This window comes from Hyla sarda, chromosome 8 (assembly GCF_029499605.1).
Source record: "Hyla sarda isolate aHylSar1 chromosome 8, aHylSar1.hap1, whole genome shotgun sequence".
Taxonomy (NCBI): Eukaryota; Metazoa; Chordata; class Amphibia; order Anura; family Hylidae; genus Hyla; species Hyla sarda.
The window spans coordinates 40,220,202-40,243,423 of NC_079196.1; the positions used below are offsets into that span (position 1 = coordinate 40,220,202).

Genomic DNA, 23,222 nt, shown 5'->3' on the forward strand with positions numbered 1-23,222 from the left:
ACGTGTGAAAAAAAACAAAAGAAACCCTGAATATTCGTCATTACGAATATATAGCACTATATTCTAAATATTCTCGAAATTGCGAAGTGCCGATATTCGCGATAAAAATTAGCATTACGAATATTCGTGCTCAAGACTAGTGATGAGCGGCAGGGGCCATATTTGATTTCGCGATATCTCGCGAATATATGGACGAATATTCGTCCTATGTTCACGAAATTCGCATATTCGCTATGTTCGTTCTCTTTTTTTTTTCTCCCCATGCGAAAATTTGTTTGAAATTTGCATAGTCCGCATGCGCAATTATATCTTTCACCTAAAAGAAGGGAGGGATCAGTGTCCGGTCTGGAAATGCTGATTTTCGCATAAATATTTGCATACATATTCACATAAAAAAAAACTAATATTCATCATTACGAATATATATCACTATATTCTAAATATTTACGAAATCGCAAAGTGCAGATATTCGCGGTAAAAATTCGAATTTCAAATATTCGCGCTCAATACTATTAGATATCTGCTGTGGACCTAAGGGCAGGTTTAAAGGGGTACTCCGGCGCTAAGACATCTTATCCCCTATGCAAAGGATAGGGGATAAGATGCCTGATCGCAGGGGTCCCGCCACTGGGGACCCCCGTTTTCTTCCACGCCGCACCCCGTTAGAATCAGCCCCCGAGGCGTGCTCGCTCCGGATCTGATTACTGGCGATCACGGGGACGGAGCATAGTGATATCACGGCTCCGCCCCCGTGTGACGTTACGCTCCGCCCCCTCAATGCAAGCCTATGGAGGAGGCGTGTCACGCCTCCTCCATAGGCTTGCATTGAGGGTGCGGAGCGTGACGTCACACGGGGGCGGAGCTGTGATGTCACAAGGGGGCCGAGCCATTACGTCACTATGCTCTGTCCCCGTGATCGCCAGTAATCAGACCCGGAGCGAACATGCTCTGGGGGGCTGATTCTAATGGGGTGCGGCGTGGAAGATCACGGGGGTCCCCAGTGGCGGGACCCCCACGATCAGGCATCTTATCCCCTATCCTTTGGATAGTGGATAAGATGTCTTAGCGCCGGAGTACCCCTTTAAGAAAATCCTGTTGCTGCACTAAATTGTTCCAGAGCTACAGCACCTTTCACAGGATCCCGCCGACCAGGACGTCAATTCCAGGGCTGTCTGGGCATGCTGGGAGTTGTAGTTTTGCAACAGCTGGAGGCACCCTGGTTGTAAAACACTGTGTATGGCCAACAATAGTAACCATTCCCCTATGGCTATGAAAGAAAACATATCACGACATGCATAACAAGGGAACTATATAAAAATACATCCTAACAACAGGATGGCTACTGACGCATTAATGAAGCTTGACAAGCGGACAAATCCCACAATGACCTTCTAAATATATGATGTCACTGCCGGCCCGTATACATACAAATGAATACAAAGCTTCAGAGGGGAAATGGAAAACCTACTCTACAGGAAGAGAACTATTGTGTCTTCTGTACAAGGGAAGATTCTCCGACTTTACTAAAATAAAAAAGTTTCAGATTATTTATGGCACACGACGAGATGTAGCGGAGCTTCAGCAGCGGGTCATTTAGAGCATTTCAAAATATGATTTCGGGGGTTTTACATAGGACTTCTGAAGTCATCTCAACGTCATCCGTGCAAATGTGCACAATTACATCCGAATGTAATATTTACTGCCATAATTATTATTATTATTTTTTTTAAATACAGTCGAAAAGTAAATATCCATGCCAGTGTTTCCCAACCAGGGTGCCTCCAGCTGTTGCAAAACTTCAACTCCCATCACAACTTTGGCTGTCCATAGTCTGCTTTAGTGGCAGGACTTAAAATTTTTGTTCACAGTGATTTTCCTAAATTGTTGTACAAATTACACATTTTTATCATATTTTGAAGTTTTGGTGCAAAATCTCAATTGTTGCAGAACTTTGGGGAAAATAGCTGAAAAAATGCAATGTGTGAATGCAGCCTCGGGGGAGGTGTATAGCTACTATATATCTTGATCCCATAGAGATAGCAGCAGTATACAGATAGAGCTGGGAGGGGAGGTGTATAACTACTATATATTCTGATCCCATAGAGATAACAGAAGCAGTATACATATAGAGCTGGAGGGAAGGTATATAACTAATATATATCCTATTCCTATAGATATAGCAGCAGCAGTATACTGATAAAGCTAGAGGGGAGGTTCATAACTAATATATATCCTGATACCATAGAGATAACAGCAGCAGCAGTATACAGATAGAGCTGGGAGGGGAGGTGTATAACTACTATATATTCTGATGCCATAGAGATAACAGAAGCAGAATACAGATAGAGCTGGAGGGAAGGTATATAACTAATATATATCCTATTCCTATAGATATAGCAGCAGTATACTGATAAAGCTAGAGGGGAGGTTTATAACTAATATATATCCTGATACCATAGAGATAACAGCAGCAGTATACAGATAGAGCTGAGAAGGGAGGTGTATAACTAATATATATATCCTGATACCATAGAGATAACAGCAGCAGTATACAGATAGAGCTGGGAAGGGAGGTGTATAACTACTATATATTCTGATCCTATAGAGATAACAGAAGCAGTATACATATAGAGCTGGAGGGAAGGTATATAACTAATATATATCCTATTCCTATAGATATAGCAGCAGCAGTATACTGATAAAGCTAGAGGGGAGGTTTATAACTAATAAATATCCTGATACCATAGAGATAACAGCAGCAGTATACAGATAGAGCTGAGAAGGGAGGTGTATAACTACTATATATTCTGATCCCATAGAGATAGCAGCAGTATACAGATAGAGCTGGGAAGGGAGGTGCATAACTACTATATATTCTGATCCCATAGAATAACAGAAGCAGTATACATATAGAGCTGGAGGAAAGGTATATAACTATATCCTATTCCTATAGATATAGCAGCAGTATACTGATAGAGCTAGAGAGGACGTTTATAACTACTATATATCTTGATACCATAGAGATAACAGCAGCAGTATACAGATAGAGCTGGGAGGGGAGGTATATAATTACTACATATTATGATCCCATAGAGATAAAGCTGGGAGGAGAAGGTTCTTGGAGCTAGTAGGAGGGTCTGGTAGGTGATTATGTCATCCTGTAGTCCACAGGAAGTGAGAACCCAGGAATGACATCCTGCCACTTACATTAAGCACAGTAACTTTTTTTTGGAGTCAGTCTGGTGATCACATGACCCAGTTAGAGTAATGAAACAAATGTATGGCTAGTGATGGTGTGTGTGTGGGCAAAAATAAAACAAAACAAAAACGGAGTGCTTCTAATGCTTTTAGTGCCCAGTATAGGTGTATTCCTGGGAAATGCTGCACCTTGTGCTCTATAAATAGATGTGCTGAACCATCTTAACAAGTTATTTAGTTACATAACCTACTGGACAAAGAAACAATTTACAGCTAAAAGGTTCCCACACAGGCACTGCGCAGGTGATACAACTGGAGATGAGCGAACTTACAGTAAATTCGATTCGTCACGAACTTCTCGGCTCGGCAGTTGATGACTTTTCCTGCATGAATGAGTTCAGCTTTCAGGTGCTCCCGTGGGCTGGAAAAGGTGGATACAGTCCTGTATCCACCTTTTCCAGCCCACCGGAGCACCGGAAAGCTGAACTAATTTATGCAGGAAAAGTCAGCAACCGCCGAGCTGAGAAGTTCGTGACGAATCGAATTTACTGTAAGTTCTCTCATCTCTAGATACAACCCTTCAGTGTAGGAACTTGTTCAGTAAAACTTTCATAACTATTTTTAAAAAACATTCAGGATTTGTTTATTTAACAATTTCCATTCAAATATTTTGATGAAATTGCGCTTCTATCTAGATGAGTCCTCCTCCTTGACAATTCCTTTTTGGTAGGTAGGTCCCCAGATAATCAGCTGATCACAGAATGTCCAACACCCGGCACCATGAATGATCAGTTGCAAGAAGGGAGAACTGAGCAAAAAGTGTTCAGTTACCCTGCAGCACCTCCGCAGGGGAAATGAAGCATTACAATGCACACTGCTATTAGTGGACTGTCTATATCAATGTTCCTTAAAGGGGTACTCCTGTGGAAAACTTTTTTTTTTAAATTACTTCTATTAAAAAAATCTTAATCCTTCCAGTACTTATTAGCTGCTGAATACTACAGAAGAAATTGTTCTCTTTTTGGAACACAGAGCTCTCTGCTGACATCATGACCACATTGCTCTCTGTTGACATCTCTGTCCATTTTAAGAACTGTCCAGAGTAGGAGAAAATCCCCATAGCAAACATATGCTGCTGTGGACAGTTCCTAAAATGGACAGAGATGTCAGCAGAGAGCACTGTGGTCATGATGTCAGCAGAGAGCTCTGTGTTCCAAAAAGAAAACCATTTCCTCTGTAGTATTCAGCAGCTAATAGGTACTCGAAGGATTAAGTTTTTTTTTAATAGAAGTAATTTACAAATCTATTTAACTTTCTGGCACCAGTTGATTTATGGGAGTACCCTTTAAAGGGATATTCCGGCTTTATAAATCTTATCCCCTTTCCAAAGGACAGGAGATAAGATGTTGGATCCCAGGAGTCCCGCCGCTGGGACCCCCGCGATCTCGGCGCAGCCCCTGGCATTCTGTGCCAGGCACTGCGTCCAAACCCAAGACGTGACATGACGGCCACTGCCCCTCCATTCATGTCTATGGAAGGGGGCGTGACGGATGTCACGCCCCCTTCCATAGACATGAATGGAGGGGGCGTGGTCGTCATGTCACGTCTTGGGCTGGGAGGCGTCGCCAGGCACAGAATGCTGGGGGCTGCACCAAGATCGCGGGGGTCCCAACGGCGGGACTCCTGCGATCCAACATCTTATCTCCTGTTCTTTGGAAAGGGGATAAGATGTATAAAGCCGAAATGCCCCTTTAACTGGTGGCTGTTCAGGTATGTTGGGAGCTTGCAGTGCATAAAACATGGCCATTTCTTTTGGAAACTGTTAGTAAACAAAGCATCAACGGCAAATGCGCAAAATATGCATAAAGTTTTGTTTAAAAAAAACTAAAGTGCTAAAAACAGACAAAAACTAATTTCCGATTGTTTATATAGTGTCAACAAATACTGCGGTGCTGTACAGACAGTGGATTAACCAGTCCCTGCACCCAATGAATTTTCCTATCTCAAGTCTGCGGTGCAGGTGTGAATGAGCCCCAGTCATGTCCTGACAGGCTGTGAAGGCCTCATTAGGATGAAGCTGTGCTAGGTGGCTGCGATATGCACAGGGAATTTTTCTATAAAAATTTTAGGTCATGTGATTACCACACCATCTTTACTTTCCCACGTGTTACTATCTGAGCACCTGGCAATGTCCTCCTACCTAAACCTTGTGCGAGAGGAAAAGAAACAATGATGCTCCCGCCCTCATATCCCATCCTTATATTCGCTCCTCATATCCCGTCCTCATATCCCGACCTCAAATCTCATCCTCATATTCTGTTCTCATATCTCGTCCTTATATCTCGACCTCATATGCTGTCTTCTTATCCCATCCTCATATCCCGTCCTCATATCCCGACCTCATATCCCGTCCTCATATCCCGTCCTCATACCCCGTCCTCATATCCCGTCCTCATATCCCGACCTCATATCCCGTCCTCATATCCCGTCCTCATACCCCGTCCTCATATCCCGTCCTCATATCCCGTCCTCATACCCCGTCCTCATATCCCGTCCTCATATCCCGTCCTCATATCCCGTCCTCATATCCCGCCCTCATATCTCGTCCTCATATCCTGACCTCTTATCCCTTCCTCATATCTCGTCCTCATATCTCGATCTCATATCCCATCCTCATATCTCGACCTCATATCCCATCCCCATATCACGTCCTCATATCCCATCCTCATATCTCGTCCTCATATCCCGACCTCATATCCTGACTTTATATCCCATCCTATTATCTCGGCCTCATATCTCGTCCTCATATCCTGACTTTATATCCCATCCTATTATCTCGGCCTCATATCTCGTCCTCTTATACCGATCTCATTTCCTTCTCCTCATATCCCAACCTCATATCTCGTCCACATATCCCAACCTTATATCCCAATCTCATTTCCCCTCCACATATCACAACCTGTTTTCCTGACCTCATATCTCGTCCTTATATCCTGACCTCACATCCTGACCATATATTCTGACCTCAATATTCCTTCTCATATCCCAACCCCATATGTCATCCTTTTCTTACATCCTGACCTCATTTTCCCTCCAAGTGTCCCAACCTCATATTCTGTCCTTTTATCTCATATCCTCACCGATGCGGAATCCACTTGGAAATGCATTGCAGTCTATGGAGACAGCGTATTTCCGAGCGGTCCTAGTGCCGGCATGTTCTGCCTGCACCCGCTGTCTGCAGAATGTCCATCTGGAAATGTCCTTCTGTGAACACAGCCTATTGTTAACATAACACTTTATTGCTCTATACTATTGCGCCATTTTTTTTTTTTTATGAAATCCTGGAAAATCTGGAGACTTTTCACAATGGCTGTGAAGTCAACTCTGTGTACATAGCTGCATATTTTCTGGATTCAACCTCTAAGCCAGTGTTTCCCAACCAGGGTGCCTCCAGCTGTTGCAAAACTTCAACTCCCAGCATGCCCGGACAGCCAACGGCTGTCCGGGCATGCTGGGAGTTGAAGTTTTGCAACAGCTGGAGGCACCCTGGTTGGGAAACACTGATCAAAGCAGAAATGTATCCTATTATTCTAATACGGTTTATATAAAAAATAAAAAAATAAAATAAAAAAAGGTGTCTGGGTCCTGGAGACTGCAAAATAAATAAATAAATAAATAAATCATTGCCAGTAAAAAAAAAAAAAATCTGATCTCAGACATTTGCAATTAAATTCACTCGCGTTTCTTCAGCCTGTCTATTTTGCTTAAATTATGCAAAAAGCAGCGCGCAGCCAGTGAACAATTTCGACAGTGCTGATAGCTCAGGCTCTGACTTCAGCTGGAATGAATGAGACTCAGAGCAAACATGGAGGCCCGGAATGGCAAGAAAAAAATAAAAGGGTAATAATTTCAATATTGGCCAACAGCTCAGCTTCAAAGCATCCTAAATGGTATTTTCGTGCCTGGAACATGTTGAATTTGACCTGTCCCCGGGGGGGTTCCAAACTCTTTATAACAATCTTCTGGCCCAGAAGAAACAAGGGGGGGGATACAGAACGAGACTGGCACTATAGACAAGGTATCCCGGCCAGCTGCCATTAACATAATGGAATGTTTAAGCACTTACATTTAGGCCTCTTATGGAAGTAACATTTTCGGGTTATGAAATTTCTTCAGCATCTCTCATCTGTAATTTAAAGCCGATTTTGAGCAAATGTATTCTAGGAAGGAGCAGGAAAACTTTTACTTCTGGCTCCTGCCGGGTTCCAATTCAAGTTTATATTCTAAAAGGGTTAGCCAGCGCTTTGCCGAGGGCGGAAAAAAAAAAAAAAAATATATATTACTTACCTAACCTTGGTGCCCCGCAGCTCCTGTTCAGCTAAGCCCAGTCCCAAGATCCCTCACTCTTCTTCCTGCTTTAGTGCAGGACCTGCCCATTTGGCCAATTACTGTCTGCAGCGGTTTCCTGTCTCAGCCAGTGATTGGCTGAGCAGGAAGGTCCTGCACCAAGAGCTCGATTTGGAAGTGAGAAAAACGATCAGGGAAATAGACTGAGCAGCAGGGGACAAGGAAAGGACCAAATGCTAGGTAAGTAAAGTGATCCCTCAACTTAAAATGGCCTCAGCATACAATAGTTACATCATATAATGGTGTTTTCTGGACCATTGTAACTTGAAACCAGACTCAACATACAATGTACAGACAGTCCAGATCTGTGAAACGTGTCAATGGCCGGAAGAACTGACCAATCAGAATGGACATTTCACCGGTAGAACACCTGTATTACTGAAGTGTATGCACTGAATTCCTGTCTGGTAGCGCCCCCTACAGTACAGGGAGGTATTACATGTTCTGTACTACTCTTTACCTATATTACTGAAGTGTATGCACTGACTGGTGTCTGGTAGCGCCCCCTAGAGTACTGGGAGGTATTACATGTTCTGTACTACTCTTTAAATGTATTACTGAAGTGCATGCACCGACTGGTGTCTGGTAGCGCCCCCTACAGTACAGGAAGGTATTACATGTTCTGTACTACTCTTTACCTGTATTACTGAAGTGCATGCACTGACTGGTGTCAGGTAGCACCCTCTACAGTACAGGGAGGTATTACATGTTCTGTACTCTTTACCTGTATTACTGAAGTGTATGCACTGGCTGGTGTCTGGTAGCGCCCCCTACAGTACAGGGTGGTATTAAATGTTCTGTACTACTCTTTACCTGTATTACTGAAGTGTATGCACTGACTGGTGTCTGGTAGTGCCCCCTACAGTACAAGGAGGTATTATATGTTCTTTACTACTCTTTACCTGTATTACTGAAGTGTATGCACTGACTGGCGTCTGGTAGCGCCCCCTACAGTACAGGGAGGTATTACATGTTCTGTACTCTTTACCTGTATTACTGAAGTGTATGCACTGGCTGGTGTCTGGTAGCGCCCCCTACAGTACAGGGAGGTATTACATGTTCTGTACTACTCTTTACCTGTATTACTGAAGTGTATGCACTGACTGGTGTCTGGTAGCGCCCCCTACAGTACAGGGAGGTATTACATGTTCTGTACTCTTTACCTGTATTACTGAAGTGTATGCACTGGCTGGTGTCTGTTAGCACCCCCTACAGTACAGGGAGGTATTACAAGTTCTGTACTACTCTTTACCTGTATTACTGAAGTGCATGCACTGGCTGGTGTCTGGTAGCACCCCCTACAGTACTGGGAGGTATTACATGTTCTGTACTACTCTTTACCTGTATTACTGAAGTGTATGCACTGACTGGCGTCTGGTAGCGCCCCCTACAGTACAGGGAGGCATTACATGTTCTGTACTCTTTACCTGTATTACTGAAGTGTATGCACTGGCTGGTGTCTGGTAGCGCCCCCTACAGTACAGGGAGGTATTACAAGTTCTGTACTACTCTTTACCTGTATTACTGAAGTGCATGCACTGACTGTTATCTGGTAGAGCCTTCCTACAGTACAGGGAGGTATTACATGTTCTGTACTCTTTACCTGTACCAGGGTTAGCTTCTCGTTTGGATACTTTTTTAGGACATTGCGTGCACTGTACAGGACCCTGAAGAAGCTCCTGTCCTCTACATAGACCAGAGACAATATTAATTGGTTCCAGGACGACCATTGTATGTTGAAACCATTGTATGTTGAGACCACAACTCTATGGAAACCTGGTAATTGGTTCTAAAGGCACCAAAATGTCATCCAAAAATAGGAAAAAGTGAGGATTAAAGAAAAATAAGTAAATAACTAATAAGCAGGGCGCCCCCAGCTGTTGCAAAACTACAACTCCCAGCATGCCCGGACAGCCTTTGGCTGTCCGGGCATGCTGGGATTTGTAGTTTTACAACAGCTTTAGGCTCCCTGCTGTGGAAACACTGACATAGACAGTGATTACAGCTTCCAGCAGATCTTTCTTACTTTTATATGTAAGGATTTGCTTTATCTATATTAGTTATTTTTCTTTAATCCTCACTTTTTGCTATTTTTGGATGACATTTTGGTGCCTTTAGAACCAATTACCAGGTTTCCATAGAGTTCTGGTCTCAACATACAATGGTTTCAACATACAATGGTCGTCCTGGAACCAATTAATATTGTAACTTGAGGGACCACTGTATGTTTTTCTTTTCTTACTTACCTGGCTGTAAACGGCCAATTTTCCAGTAGCGCCACCACAGGGTAAATTGAGTACTGACACTGTTGGCATTGGAATCATAAGGTTGTTTGTGCATTACAGGACAGGTCCCCCATAGTGAGATAGGCTTTTTAGTATTGCCTTCACTAGGCTTCGATGGGAGCGCTGGACCATCGCGAGATCAGGATGTTGCGCTTCTGCGGACTGCATTGGGGTGTTTCCGCCATTCCTGGCCACTGACCCACAGCTGGTAATGTGTTATTATCCTTTGTTTCTCTGCATCTCATTGGCTAAACTGTTATATATAAATAGAAGGATAATCCCTTGTTTTGATCACACCCAGGATGAAGCCGTCAATGTGCGAAACATCAGGTGGTGGATGCGGTTCCAGACGTGATACTTCTTACCACTGGGTATTACTTATGTGGTCTTTTTGTTTTGTCATGATGCACTTTACTATATAACTTTGTGTAATGTGTAGGTATAAAAATGCATGGATTCAAATACGCCTTTTTTCTGGGTGTCTGCCTTTCACTCTGGCCAAAAGAAATGGATCCTAGGAACTCTGTTCTATTAAAGGGGTACTCCTGTGGAAACCTTTTTTTTTCTTCTTTAAATCAACTGGTGCCAGAAAGTTAAACAGATTTGTAAATCACTTCTATTAAAAAATCTTAATCCTTCCAGTACTTTTTAGGGGCTGTATACTAAAGAGAAATCCAAAAAAGAAATGCATTTCCTCTGATGTCCTGACCACAGTGCCCTCTGCTGACCTCTGCTGTCCATTTTAGGAACTGTCCAGAGCTGGAGAAAATCCCCATAGAAAACATATGCTGCTCTGGACAGTTCCTAAAATGGACCGCAGAGGTCAGCAGAGAGCACTGTGGTCATGACATCAGAGGAAATGCATTTCTTTTTTGGATTTCTCTTTAGTATACAGCCCCTAAAAAGTGCTGGAAGGATTAAGATTTTTAAATAGAAGTGATTTACAAATTTGCTTAACTTTCTGGCACCAGTTGATTAAAAAAAAAAAAGTTTTCCAGGGGAGTACCCCTTTAATGGAGATATGTCATAAATAAAAACTATCCGCAGGATAGGGGATACATTTTAGATCGTGGGGGGTCCGACTGCTGGGACCCCCACAATCTCCTGCACAGGCTCTCTGCTCTCCACTGGAACACAGCATCACGACCCCCACACGAAGCAGCAGCCGCCACACCCCCTCGTTTGGCTATCTCCGGCACTCACATAGAGATACAGTATATGGGGGCATGGCGAGGGTCAACGCTCTTCATTCCCAGGAGAGCAGAGGGTCCGTTCAGGAGATTAGGAGATAGGAGATAAGTTTTTATGCATGAGGCTTCTCCTTTAACTCAGATTTTCCTAACAAGATACCTGAAAAGGATAACTTAAAGGGGTACTCCGGTGAAAACCTTTTTTCTTTTAAATCAACTGGTGGCAGAAAGTTAAACATATTTGTAAATTACTTCTATTAAAAAATCTTAATCCTTCCAGTACTTATTAGCTGCTGAATGCTACAGAGGAAATTCCTTTCTTTTTGGAACACTGATAACATCACGAGCACAGTGCTCTCTGCTCACATCTCTGTCCATTTTAGCAACCGTGCATAGCAGATGTGTGCTAAGGGCAGCATGGTGGCTCAGTGGTTAGCACTGCTGCCTTGCAGCGCTGGGGACTTGGGTTCAAATCCCATTAAGGACAAAAATTAATAAAGAGTTATTATTATTATAATAACGTCAGCAGAGAGAACTGTGGTCGTGATGTCATCAGAGAGCATTCCAAAAAGAAAATAATTTCCTCTGTAGTATTCAGCAGCTAATAAGTACAGGAAGGATTAAGATTTTTTAATAGAAGTAATTTACAAATCTATTTAACTTTCTGCAACCAGTTGAATTAAAAGAAAAAAGGTTTTCACCGGAGTACTCTTTTAAAGGGGTACTCCGGTGGAATATATATTTTTTAAATCAACTGGTGCCAGAAAGTTAAACAGATTTGTAAATTACTTCTAATAAAAAATCTTAATCCTTTCAGTACTTATGAGCTGCTGAAGTTGAGTTGTTCTTTTCTGTCTAAATTCTCTCTGATGACACGTGTCTCGGGAACCGCCCAGTTTAGAAGCAAATCCCCATAGTAAACCTCTTCTACGCTGTGCAGTTCCCGAGACAAGCAGAGATGTCAGCAGAGAGCACTGTTGCCAGACAGAAAAAAACAACTCAACTTCAGCAGCTGATAATTATTGAAAGGATTAAGATTTTTTAATAGAAGTAATTTACAAATCTGTTTAACTTTCTGGTGCCAGTTGATAAAAAAAAAAAAAAAAAAGTTTATTCCTGGAATATCCCTTTAATCCTTCCAGTACTTATCAGCTTCTGTATACTACAGATGAAGTCCTTTTCTTTTTGAATCTGTCCGACTACAGTGCTCTCTGCCGGCACCTCTGTCCATGTCAGGAACTGTCCAGAGCAGGAGAGGTTTGCTATGGGGATTTGCTCCTGCTCTGGACAGTTTCTGGACAGAGGTGTCAGCAGAGAGCACTGTGGTCAGACAGAAAAGAAATTCAAAAAGAAAATAACTTCCTCTGTAGCATACAGCAGCTGATAAGTACTGGAAGGATTAATATTTTTAAATAGAAGTAATTTACAAATCGGTAAAACTTTCTGGCACCAGTTATTTTGAAAAAATAGTTTTCCACCGGAGTAACCCTTTAAACTGGACAACCCCTTTAAGAAAATATGGTGGAAAGTAGAGTTGAGGAGGAGAACAGATGACACTTTTGCACCAAAACCCAAAAGTTTTAAATTTTGGCCATGAATTTGCATTTTCTTTGCACCATGATTTAGGATCTGTAGTTTTAGTATCCACTAGAGATGAGCGAACTTACAGTAAATTCGATTCGTCACGAACTTCTCGGCTCGGCAGTTGATGACTTTTCCTGCATAAATTAGTTCAGCTTTCCGGTGCTCCCGTGGGCTGGAAAAGGTGGATACAGTCCTAGGAGACTCTTTCCTAGAAATGTATCAACCTTTTCCAGCCCACCGGAGCACCTGAAAGCTGAACTCATTTATGCAGGAAAAGTCATCAACTGCCGAGCCGAGAAGTTTGTGACGAATCGAATTCACTGTAAGTTCGCTCATCTCTAGTATCCACCTTTACTACTTTACTACAGTGGAGCTGTAATAGGGGAAAGAGCCTCTCCTGCACTGTTGTACGTGTTGTCTGTATTTCATGTAGATACATGCCCGTTGAATTCTGTATTTTCCCCTAGATGTATTTTTAAGTATCTTTGTGCGCACGTCGTGGTGGAGCCTATGGCAGTTTAAAAAAATATATTTGGTTCTGTAGTAAGTGGGAAAACGTGGATTTGGGCACTGCCGGCTCTGCCGTGTGTACGAACCCTTATCTCGGAATCCCATAAGAGGCTTTCTCTAACACAGTGTTTCCTAACCAGGGTGCCTCCAGCTGTTGCAAAACTACAACTCCCAGCATGCCCGGACAGCCAACGGCTGTCCGGGCATGCTGGGAGTTGAAGTTTTGCAACAGCTGGAGGCACCCTGGTTGGGAAATACTGATCAAAGCAGAAATGTATCTTATTATTCTAATGCGGTTTATATATATATATATATAAATTTATTAAAAAAAAGGTGTCTGGGTCCTGGAGACCGCAAAAAAATTTATAAAACTAAAATCCCAGTAAAAATCTTATCGCAGACATTTGCAATTAAAATCACTCGCTCTATTTTGCTTAAATTACGCAAAAAGGACATGCTGGGAGTTGTAGTTTTGCAACAGCTGGAGGCACCCTGGTTGAGAAACACTGATCAAAGCAGAAATGTATCTTATTATTCTAATGCGGCTTATATATATATTAAATTTAAAAAAAGGTGTCTGGGTCCTGGAGACCCCAAAAAATAAATAAAAATAAAATCTTTGCCAGTAAAAATCTTATCGCAGACATTTGCAATTAAAATCACTCGCTCTATTTTGCTTAAATTACGCAAAAAGGGCATGCTGGGAGTTGTAGTTTTGCAACAGCTGGAGGCACCCTGGTTGAGAAACACTGATCAAAGCAGAAATGTATCTTATTATTCTAATGCGGCATATATATATATATATATATATATATATATATATATATATATTAAATTTAAAAAAAGGTGTCTGGGTCCTGGAGACCCCAAAAAATAAATAAAAATAAAATCTTTGCCAGTAAAAATCTGAATGCAGACATTTGCAATTAAAATCACTTGCTCTATTTTGCTTAAATTACGCAAAAAAGGCATGCTGGGAGTTGTAGTTTTGCAACAGCTGGAGGCACCCTGGTTGGGAAACACTGCTCTAACACGATAGCCCATATCTGACAATTAGGAGAACCCTTTGTAGATGCTCTGTCTTCAGCTTGCGGCACTTTGGCACCATGTAATGTTACCAATTACCAACCAATTGGCAGCCGCCCCTGGGCACTGTATGCACTTTAACCCAACAGGAGACAGAAAGTCCATAGATATATCCTAAGCAAAAAAAAAAAAAACAACCCTATAATAGCTGAGTGTTAGAAGAGGTTGTTATTAGTGTTGGGCGCGAAAATTTGCAAATTCACGAATATCGCGAATATATTCGAAATTACGAATATTCACTTTTTTTTCAGTTTTTTTTTTTAAATTCACAGAACACATCACAGTGATCATCATCCCTCCCTGCTTCCAGCTTGTGGTCTAAGGGTGACTTCACACGCTAGTAACTAGCAGCGGATTTTCCGCTGCGGGAAATACGCAGCGAGTTACGCTACCATTGATTAAAATGAGTCCACAGACAGTCCGCAATAGTGTCAGATTTGCGGACTGTCCGCAGACCCATTCAAATGAATGGTAGCGTAACTCACAGCGGATTTCCCGCAGCGGAAAATCCGCTGCTAATTAGTAGCGTGTGAACGCACCCTAAAGTATGCTCTAATACTAATTATTGTGTGAGACGGTGGAGCGCGAATATTTCGCATATGCGCATATTCGCAAATTCCTTCTTTTAGCTTGTGGGCCAATGAGAATGATGCAAATACACTTGTCAGAGGTTATCAACATCTCTAGCAACCAGTAGGAAAATGTCCCACCCCTTCACTATATAAGATTCCTCCCGGCAGTGTTTTTTTTTTTTTTGCAGTTTCATGTGCGATCACGCGAATATACAACGAATACGCAAATACACAAAGAATATAACGAACACGAGAAATCCGCGAATATAGGACGAATATTCATCCATATGTGGTGCTGGGGAATGTAGGGAGAACAGGGGTGTTGCAGAGTTCTTGATTGTCTTGACCCTTGATTGTCGTGACGCCAGGGTGCGGGCTTCCTCTGGATATATATGTCCTACCGCCACCTGTCCCAGGAACGATAGGGAGGAATAAAGTATTGTCCACAGCCGGAATTGTAATAAACTTGAAATAACTTTACTGCAGATTTTATGCAGGATGAATAACAAACAGTCTTTTGCAGAGGCTCGGGACTTAGGCTCCTCACAGGTTGGCTGGGACTTTATCGTTAATAAGCTTTGATGTTTGCTGTACGCTGTTCCACTGAATTTAGGGGTATGTTTAGGTTCAGTAGTCAAGTAGGATTGTTAGGATGGAGTTGGATTAACTCACGCTTTAGAAAGCGGCTGAAGTTGAAGGCTTCAGGCCTAGCTCGTCTTGTAGCTGTGATAACAGATCTGCTCAGTCTGGTAGTCCGGAACTAAGGGTGCGTTCACACCACGTTTTGTACATACGGGTGCCGGATCCGGCAGGGGGAGGGGCAAACCGGGCGCTTCCGTACCCCGGCCGGATCAGCCCGTGACTCTATTTTCTTTAATGACCCGACCAGAGTCAAACGGCTCAGTTTTGACCCGTATGTGGTTTTGGACCGTATGCGGTTTTGGACCGGACCTAAAACCGTAGTAAACTATGGTTTTAGGTCCCGTCAGGAAACTGCATATGGGTCAAAATTGAGCCGACCGGAGTCACCGTTTGACTCCGGTCGGATCATTAAAGTAAATGGAGTCACGGGCTGATCCGGCCGGGGTAACAGGAGCGCCCGGTTTGCCCCTCCCCCTGCCAGATCCGGCACCCGTGTGTACAAAACGTGGCGTGAATTCCCCCTTAGAGAGCGATTATTGGATGCAGCGCCCTTATTTACAGAAGGGGCAGGATCAAAGCTTATTGATCCCAAAACCTGTCGGTCCTAAACCAAGGCATTATGGTACATCACATGACCTAATCACATGACTCAAAGGTCCTTAAACCTACCTTAATACAGTTCCCTATATATCACGTGACCAAAGGTCCTGTACATAAATTATACTATCATAAAATATATTAATATATACATTTCCGAATAGCATTATGAGGCGACTAGGGGTTAACCCACCAGGAAAGCCCTACCAGCATGGAGGAACCTGCATATTCGAATATGGCCCCTGCCGCTCCTCACTAGTTGTCATACTCCATGGGGGAGATTTATCAAAAACCTGTCCAGAGGAAAAGTTGCCCAGTTGCCCATAGCAACCAGTCAGCTCTCGTTTCATTTTTAACAAGGCCTAACATGGCAAAATGAAAGAAGTGATCTGATTGGTTGTTATAGGCAACTGGTAACTTTTTCTCTTTGATAAATCTCCCCCAATGTTCTTGAGATCATTTCTAAGCATAAATCTTTTCTAAAAGATTAAAGCAATATCTGGGTGGGAGAGCACTAACTCAGCGGAGAGGGGGGGGGGGGGGGGGGGGCATCCTGACTATTTCTCTCCTAAAAGTTTCTCCTTTGACAGCGGCGCCTCAACTTTGGAAAAACAAGTGAAGTCTTATGAATAATAAATAACTTTTCCAAACTGAAGAAAGTTTCTCCAGGCAGAATATCTTTTTCCATTTCTGCTCACAGCTGTGAAACATTAGCATGCTTTTGCATTTCCGTGTCTTTTCAGCAAACATCGGCCCCTGTGCCAAAAAATTTACTATTGGGGTTTGAACTTTCACTGCTGTGTATGACGGACGCCCCAGACACAATCCAGCCACAGCCACGTTCATGGAGGTTCCCCCCTTTATACGAGTATTGCTGATGTTTCCAAGTTGGGCTTTTGACTGGTGACTTCATGGAAGGTCAGAGAAGCAGAACTGGCTCAGTTATAGTGACAGGCGGCAAATCTGAGAAAGAACAGGCCGGGATTTGGTATTTACCTGCGTGCACGTGGAGCTTAAAGGGGTATTTCATGAAAAAGAGATGTTTTATATATCAACTGGCTCCAGAAAGTTAACCCCTTAAGGACTCAGCGTTTTTCAGTTTTTTCATTTTCGTTTTTTTTCTCCTTACGCTTTAAAAATCATAACCCTTTCAATTTTCCACCTAAAAATCCATATGATGGCTTATTTTTTTGCGCCACCAATTCTACTTTGTAATGACATCAGTCATTTTACCCAAAAATCTATGGTGAAAACAAACAAAAAAAATTATTGTGCACCAACTTTTGGTGGCTTCCGTTTCTACGCAGTACATTGACACCTCTTTGTTCTATAGGTCCATGTGATCAAAATGATACCCTACTTATATAGGTTTGATTTTGTCTTCCTTCTGGAAAAAATCATAACTACATGCACAAAAAGAAATACCGTATATACTCGAGTATAAGGAGTCCCGAATATAAGCAGAGGCCCCTAATTTCACCCCAAAAACCCAGGAAAAGTTATTGACTCGACAATAAGCCTAGGGTGGGAAATACATCATCCCCCCCATGTCAATATCCAGACCCCCTTCATCATAACCGCCTGTCAATCCCCTCAGCCATCAGCTGTCCGGGCATGCTGGGAATTGTAGTTTTGAAACCTCTGGAGGTCCGCAGGTTGAAGACCACTGCGGCCTTCGTCATCATTCATATACCCAGTCATCATCCCCCCCCCCCCCCTTCATCATCACCGCCTGTCAATCCCTTCATCAGTGATCATCAACCTGCGGACCTCCAGATGTTGCAAAACTACAACTCCCAGCATGCCCGGACAGCCATCGGCTGTAAGGGCATGCTGGGAGTTGTAGTTTTGAAACCTCTGGAGGTCCGCAGGTGAAGACCACTGCGGCCTTCGTCATCATCCAGACCCCCGTCATCATCACCGCCTGTCAATCCCTTCATCAGTGGTCTTCAACCTGCGGACCTCTAGATGTTGCAAAACAGCCATTAGCTGTCCGGGCATGCTGGGAGTTGTAGTTTTGAAACCTCTGGAGGTCCGCAGGTTGAAGACCACTGCGGCCTTTGTCATCATCCAGACCCCCCCTTTAGTTTTCTACTCCCCTCGGTGGGAAGCAAAGGTGAGCTGGTCCGGGCCATCTATGCTGCAGAGACCGTCCGGTGGGGAGGGCTAGTCGTTCCGGGCTGTCCATCTTCATCGGGAGGCCCTCTTCTCCGCGCTCTGGGCCTGCCCCGGACTAGTGACGTTGCCTTGACGACGACGCACATGGACGTTCATTCCGATGGCTGTCCGGGCATGCTGGGAGTTGTAGTTTTACAACATCTGGAGGTCCGCAGGTTGAAAACCACTGAGAAGGGATTGACAGGCTGAGAGTTCACTCGAGTATAAGCCGAGGGGGGGGGTTTCAGAACGAAGAATCGTGCTGAAAAACTCGGCATATACTCGAGTATATACGGTATGTTTAAAAATGTCCTCTTCTGACCCCTGTAACTTTTTTTTTTTTTTACACATAAGGGGCAGTATGAGGGCTCATTTTTGCGCCATGATCTGAAGTTTTTATCAGTACCATTTTTGTTATGATCTGACTTTTTGATCGCTTTTTTATTAATTTATTTATGGTATAAAAAGTGATCAAAAATACGCTATTTTGGACTTTTTGACTTTTTTAATTTAATTGACTGTGTGGTTTAATTAACAATATATTTTTATAGTTCGGACATTTACGCACGCGCAATGCCACATATGTTTATATTTATTTTTCTTTACATTGTTTTTTTTTTTATGGGAAAAAGGGGATGAATCAGACTTTTATTAGGGAAGGGGTTAAATCACATTTATTAACACTTTATTTATTTATTTTTTTGCAATGTTGTAGCCCCCATAGGGAACTATAACATTGCACACACTGATTTCCTACACTGATCACTGCCATGCAATAGCATGGCATTGATCAGTGTTATCGCCACTTGACTGCTCCTGCCTGGATCTCAGACACAAAGCAGTAATTCGGCGATCAGACGCACAGGAGGCAGGTAGGGCTCCTCCCCGTGTCTGTACAGCTGATCAGGACGGCGCGGTTTAACCGCGGTGGTCCCGATCAGCCCAACTGAGCTGCCGGGAAGGTTCCACTTTCACTTCAGAAAGTTGATCGCCGTGCCTTTGGCTGTCCGGGCATGCTGGGAGTTGTAGTTTTGCAACAGCTGGAGGCACCCTAGTTGGAAAAGACTGTTGCATTTGCCTCTCCTTTATCTCATCAAGTCGGACAATCCTTTTAAAAATTGAGAATATTCTTTAAACCTATTCATTTCCATTGCATATTAAAATTAGAGCAAATTTTTTCCCCTCATAGTGGATGAAACAGCTTGAAAGTACACATTAAGCTTTCCAGAATTAGCCCCGTGCTTTGTAAGCATCAAACGTGTAAGTGCCAGAAGGTCTGTAATGGATTTCAGACGCACTGTTTGTTTTGGGCTTTCGTAAATGTGAACCACATCTCTGCCATCACCAGTAACGTCCTCCTGCCAAGAACAATCTTGTTATGTTTCAAAGATAACATATTAAGACATTAGCGACTCCGGACCGCGTGCTGGGGGTAAGTGTGCGTCTCAGAAGACCGGGAGGAAGAGACCTGTTCACCAGCAGAAATACAGATGGGGCGCAGTTATTCGGACGCAGTTATTCTTCAGGGGGTTTTGTGAGGTGATGCAACCCCCGAAAGGGAAATTCTACTTCTAGTTTACAAATCCTCCTAAAAAGAGCAGAAACATACACAGTGTATTTTTTGTGGACTAGTAGGAAGTTTGCCTCTGATGCGACCCCCTGTAGGTAGTTTTTTCTCAGTATGTCGGACCCAATGTAGGTAGTTTGCCCCTCCCCCCCCCCCCCCCGTATATATATAGGACTCCCTGTAGGTAGATTTCCCCTTTATATAGGACCCCCCCTGAAGGTAGATTTCCCCTTTATATAGGACCCCCTGTAGGTAGTATTCATCTGTATATGGGATCCCCCTATAGATAGTTAGCCCCGTGTAGGTAAGACTGTTGGTTAAAGGGGTACTCTGCTGCCAGACATGTTATCCCTATCCAAAGGATAGGGGATAACATGTCTGATCGCTGGGGGTCCGGCCGCTGGGGACCCCCGCAAACTCTGCCGCGGCACCCCAGTAATCCAGTGCACAGAGCGAACTCCGTGCAGTGCCGGATGACTGGTGAACACAGCCGCTACGCCCCCTCTATTCATGTCTATGGGAGAAGAGACATGAATGGAGGGGGCATGGCGTGACGTCACGATCAGGGAAGCCCCAGACTTCTGTGACCATAAAGCCGCAGCGCCGGCCCAGAGATTGCAGGGGTCCCCACAGCCGGACCCCCCGCGATAACATGTACAGGGGCGGAATACCCCTTTAAGTTGTGTATCCATAGCAACCAGACTGTCAGACATGACTTCATCTTAAACACTGCGATGATATCAAACCCCCCCCCCCCTGTAGGTAGTTTGCCCCGGTTTGCAGGTAGAACTCCCCTGTAGGTAGTTTTGTTCCCTATATATGGGACAACCTGTACGTAATTTGCCCCTTGTAAAGTAGAACCCCCCCCTTGTAGGTAGTTTGCCCCTTTATATAAGAACCCGTTGGTATTTTTTGCCCTTAATATAGAACCCACTGTAGGTTGTTTGCCCCTGTATATAGGACACCAAGTAGGTAATACCCATGTAGGTAGTTTGCTGCATTATATAGGACCCCCTATAGGTAGTTTGCCCGTGTAGGTAATACCCCCTGTAGATAGTTTGATCCTATATGTGGGACCCCCCAGTAGGTAGGTTTGCCTCTTTATATAGGACCCCCTGTAGGTATTTTGCTCCTTGTAGGTAGGACCCATCTGTACGCAGTTTTCCACCCTATATGTAGAACCCCCGGTAGGTAGTTTGACCCCTTTATATAGGATTCCACTATAGGTAGTTAGCCCTGTGTAGGTAGGACTACCCTGTAGGTAGTTTTGTCCAAGTATATAGGACTCCCTGTAGGTAGAAGCAACCCCCTGCTGTATGTAGGACCCCCTGTATATAAGATCCTCCAAAGGGAGTGTTTTCTCTGTAGGTGGGACCAATGGCACTTACTTGTGCCATATAGTGCTAATTTTGCAAAATAGTATTATGCATGCGATACAAGGAAGGCCCAAGTCCACCAGAACAAAAGCCATTACTTGTTGTAGGGGTCCACCACCTAATAGGCCATATGGACCACCTCTTCCATCCAAGGCACAAGCTGGCTTTTGTAAATACCCAATATAGTCTTTGAACCACACTTGTCTACGACTACCAAGGCCATGACAAACAGGCAATTTGGGAAAGAGTCTACAACTGCGACACAAAAAGAATCTGATGTTCTGCAGGTCAACATTCTAAAAAAGATAAAATAATCCTCGCTCGGCAGCAAGGAACGCTAATACAGAGCAGCGCCAGTGAAAAGCCGCACATCAAGGGCCTCTGCTTCACTGTATGGTAGCTGGTACATTTCACAAGAGACTCGTACCTCTGAAAGCATGAAAGAAAAGTAAATCACTACGGTGAATGTTTGCTGATTTTAGCGACTCCATAATCAACGTTTTACCGCAAAAACAAGAATTAATGTCTGCCTACCTGTGCCGGCATAAACCAGCGTAATGAGCTCGGTTAATGGCCTGTGGTGTTTATCACTGATGAAAATCTTTGCAACAAATATTAATGCCAGTGGTGTTATTTTAGGGCTGGAATAAAAATATTGCACATTGTAACAAAGTATTAGCGGTAAATCCAATTATTATGGCTCCTTTCCTCCTGCAGGAAGGTGCCGCCGTATTTCTAATGGCTCGGCTTCTGGTGTGTTAATGAGCGGCACAGAATAAATATCATCATTTTTATACACAATAAAATCACCGCCTTTTAGTGCACTTCATTGGCCTCGTGTTCTGACAGGCCGAGCTCGGTAGGCATAAAACTGGTCCGGGCAGCTATTGCCATACACGCCAGCTTCATTAACATGCAACATACTCTGCCAGATGTATAAAAAGCTGTTGGAATCCTGTCCTCTAAAGCAGTAAGAGACAGCAATACGGGCCCTGCCCGCTCCCTGTGCCGCCCTAATGAAAGCTGGGCATACACATTAGATATATGTTGGCTAAACCCACCAATTTTACCAGGACCGGCCAACCATTTAATGGGCATGGTGGCCTTTTTTTACCCCTAGGTCAAGGAAGAGAAGGGTCAGGCGTTTTGGATCTGATTCTTTGGTTCTTGTTGAGATTAGTTGCTGCCAGTCTGGTGTTGACTCGTGTATCTCTGTCTCTACCATAGAGATGCACGGAGGGGATGTGCTGACCCCCCTTCATTCATGAGAAGGACTGGGGTGCCGTTCTGAAGACTGCTGGGACCCTCCCGAGATCAGACACTTATCTCCTTTTCTGTGTGTGGGGGGATAAGATGTAAAACACTTGAGTACCACTCCCCAGTACCTTGGCACAATGTTCGGACGCTATGACCTTATGTTACCTCTGATGCCGCACTATTGTAAAATCCAACTGTAATCACATCTCACTGAAGTGCTGCCCCCTCAACACTGCTGCCCTAGGCGCAGGCCCACAGGTGCCTTAGCAAGTAATGTGCAGAGATTCTGCAAGATGTTAAACAAGACACATGGTAAGCACCTTCAGGACATTGATACTACATATCCCATTGGTGCCATTAGAGATGAGTGAACTTACAGTAAATTAGATTCGTCACGAACTTCTCGGCTCAGCGGTAGCTGACTTTTCCTGCACAAATTAGTTCAGCTTTCAGGTGCTCTGGTGGCTGGAGACTCTTTCCTAGGACTGTATCCACCTTTTCCAGCCCACCGGAGCACCTGAAGGCTGAACTAATTTATGCAGGAAAAGTCATCAACTGCCGAGAAGTTCCTGACGAATCGAATTTACTGTAAGTTCGCTCATCTCTAGGTGCCATAAAGTAAAGGTATACATTGGGAGATCCCCTGACATACACCTCGAAGTTTAGGATTAAAGGGGTACTCCGCTGGAAAACATATATTTAACTGGTGCCAGAAAGTTAAACAGATTTGTAAATTACTTTTACTTAAAAATCTTAATCCTTCCAGTACTTATCAGCTGCTGCATGTTCCACAG

At 43.6% G+C, this 23,222-nt stretch overlaps 1 protein-coding gene across 20 annotated transcripts in view; it reads right to left on the reverse strand.

The window, feature by feature from the left end:
* Window positions 1-23,222, reverse strand: part of BAZ2B (bromodomain adjacent to zinc finger domain 2B) — a 409,759-nt gene that overhangs the window by 320,726 nt on the left and 65,811 nt on the right. The window contains exon 1 of one of the 20 annotated variants that reach the window (XM_056536079.1): window positions 16,265-16,348. The exons of the other annotated variants lie outside the window; for them this stretch is intronic. The gene's annotated coding sequence lies outside the window, so the exon portion shown is untranslated. Of the gene's footprint in view, window positions 1-16,264; window positions 16,349-23,222 lie in introns of those variants that run through there. 20 annotated transcript variants of the gene reach the window in all.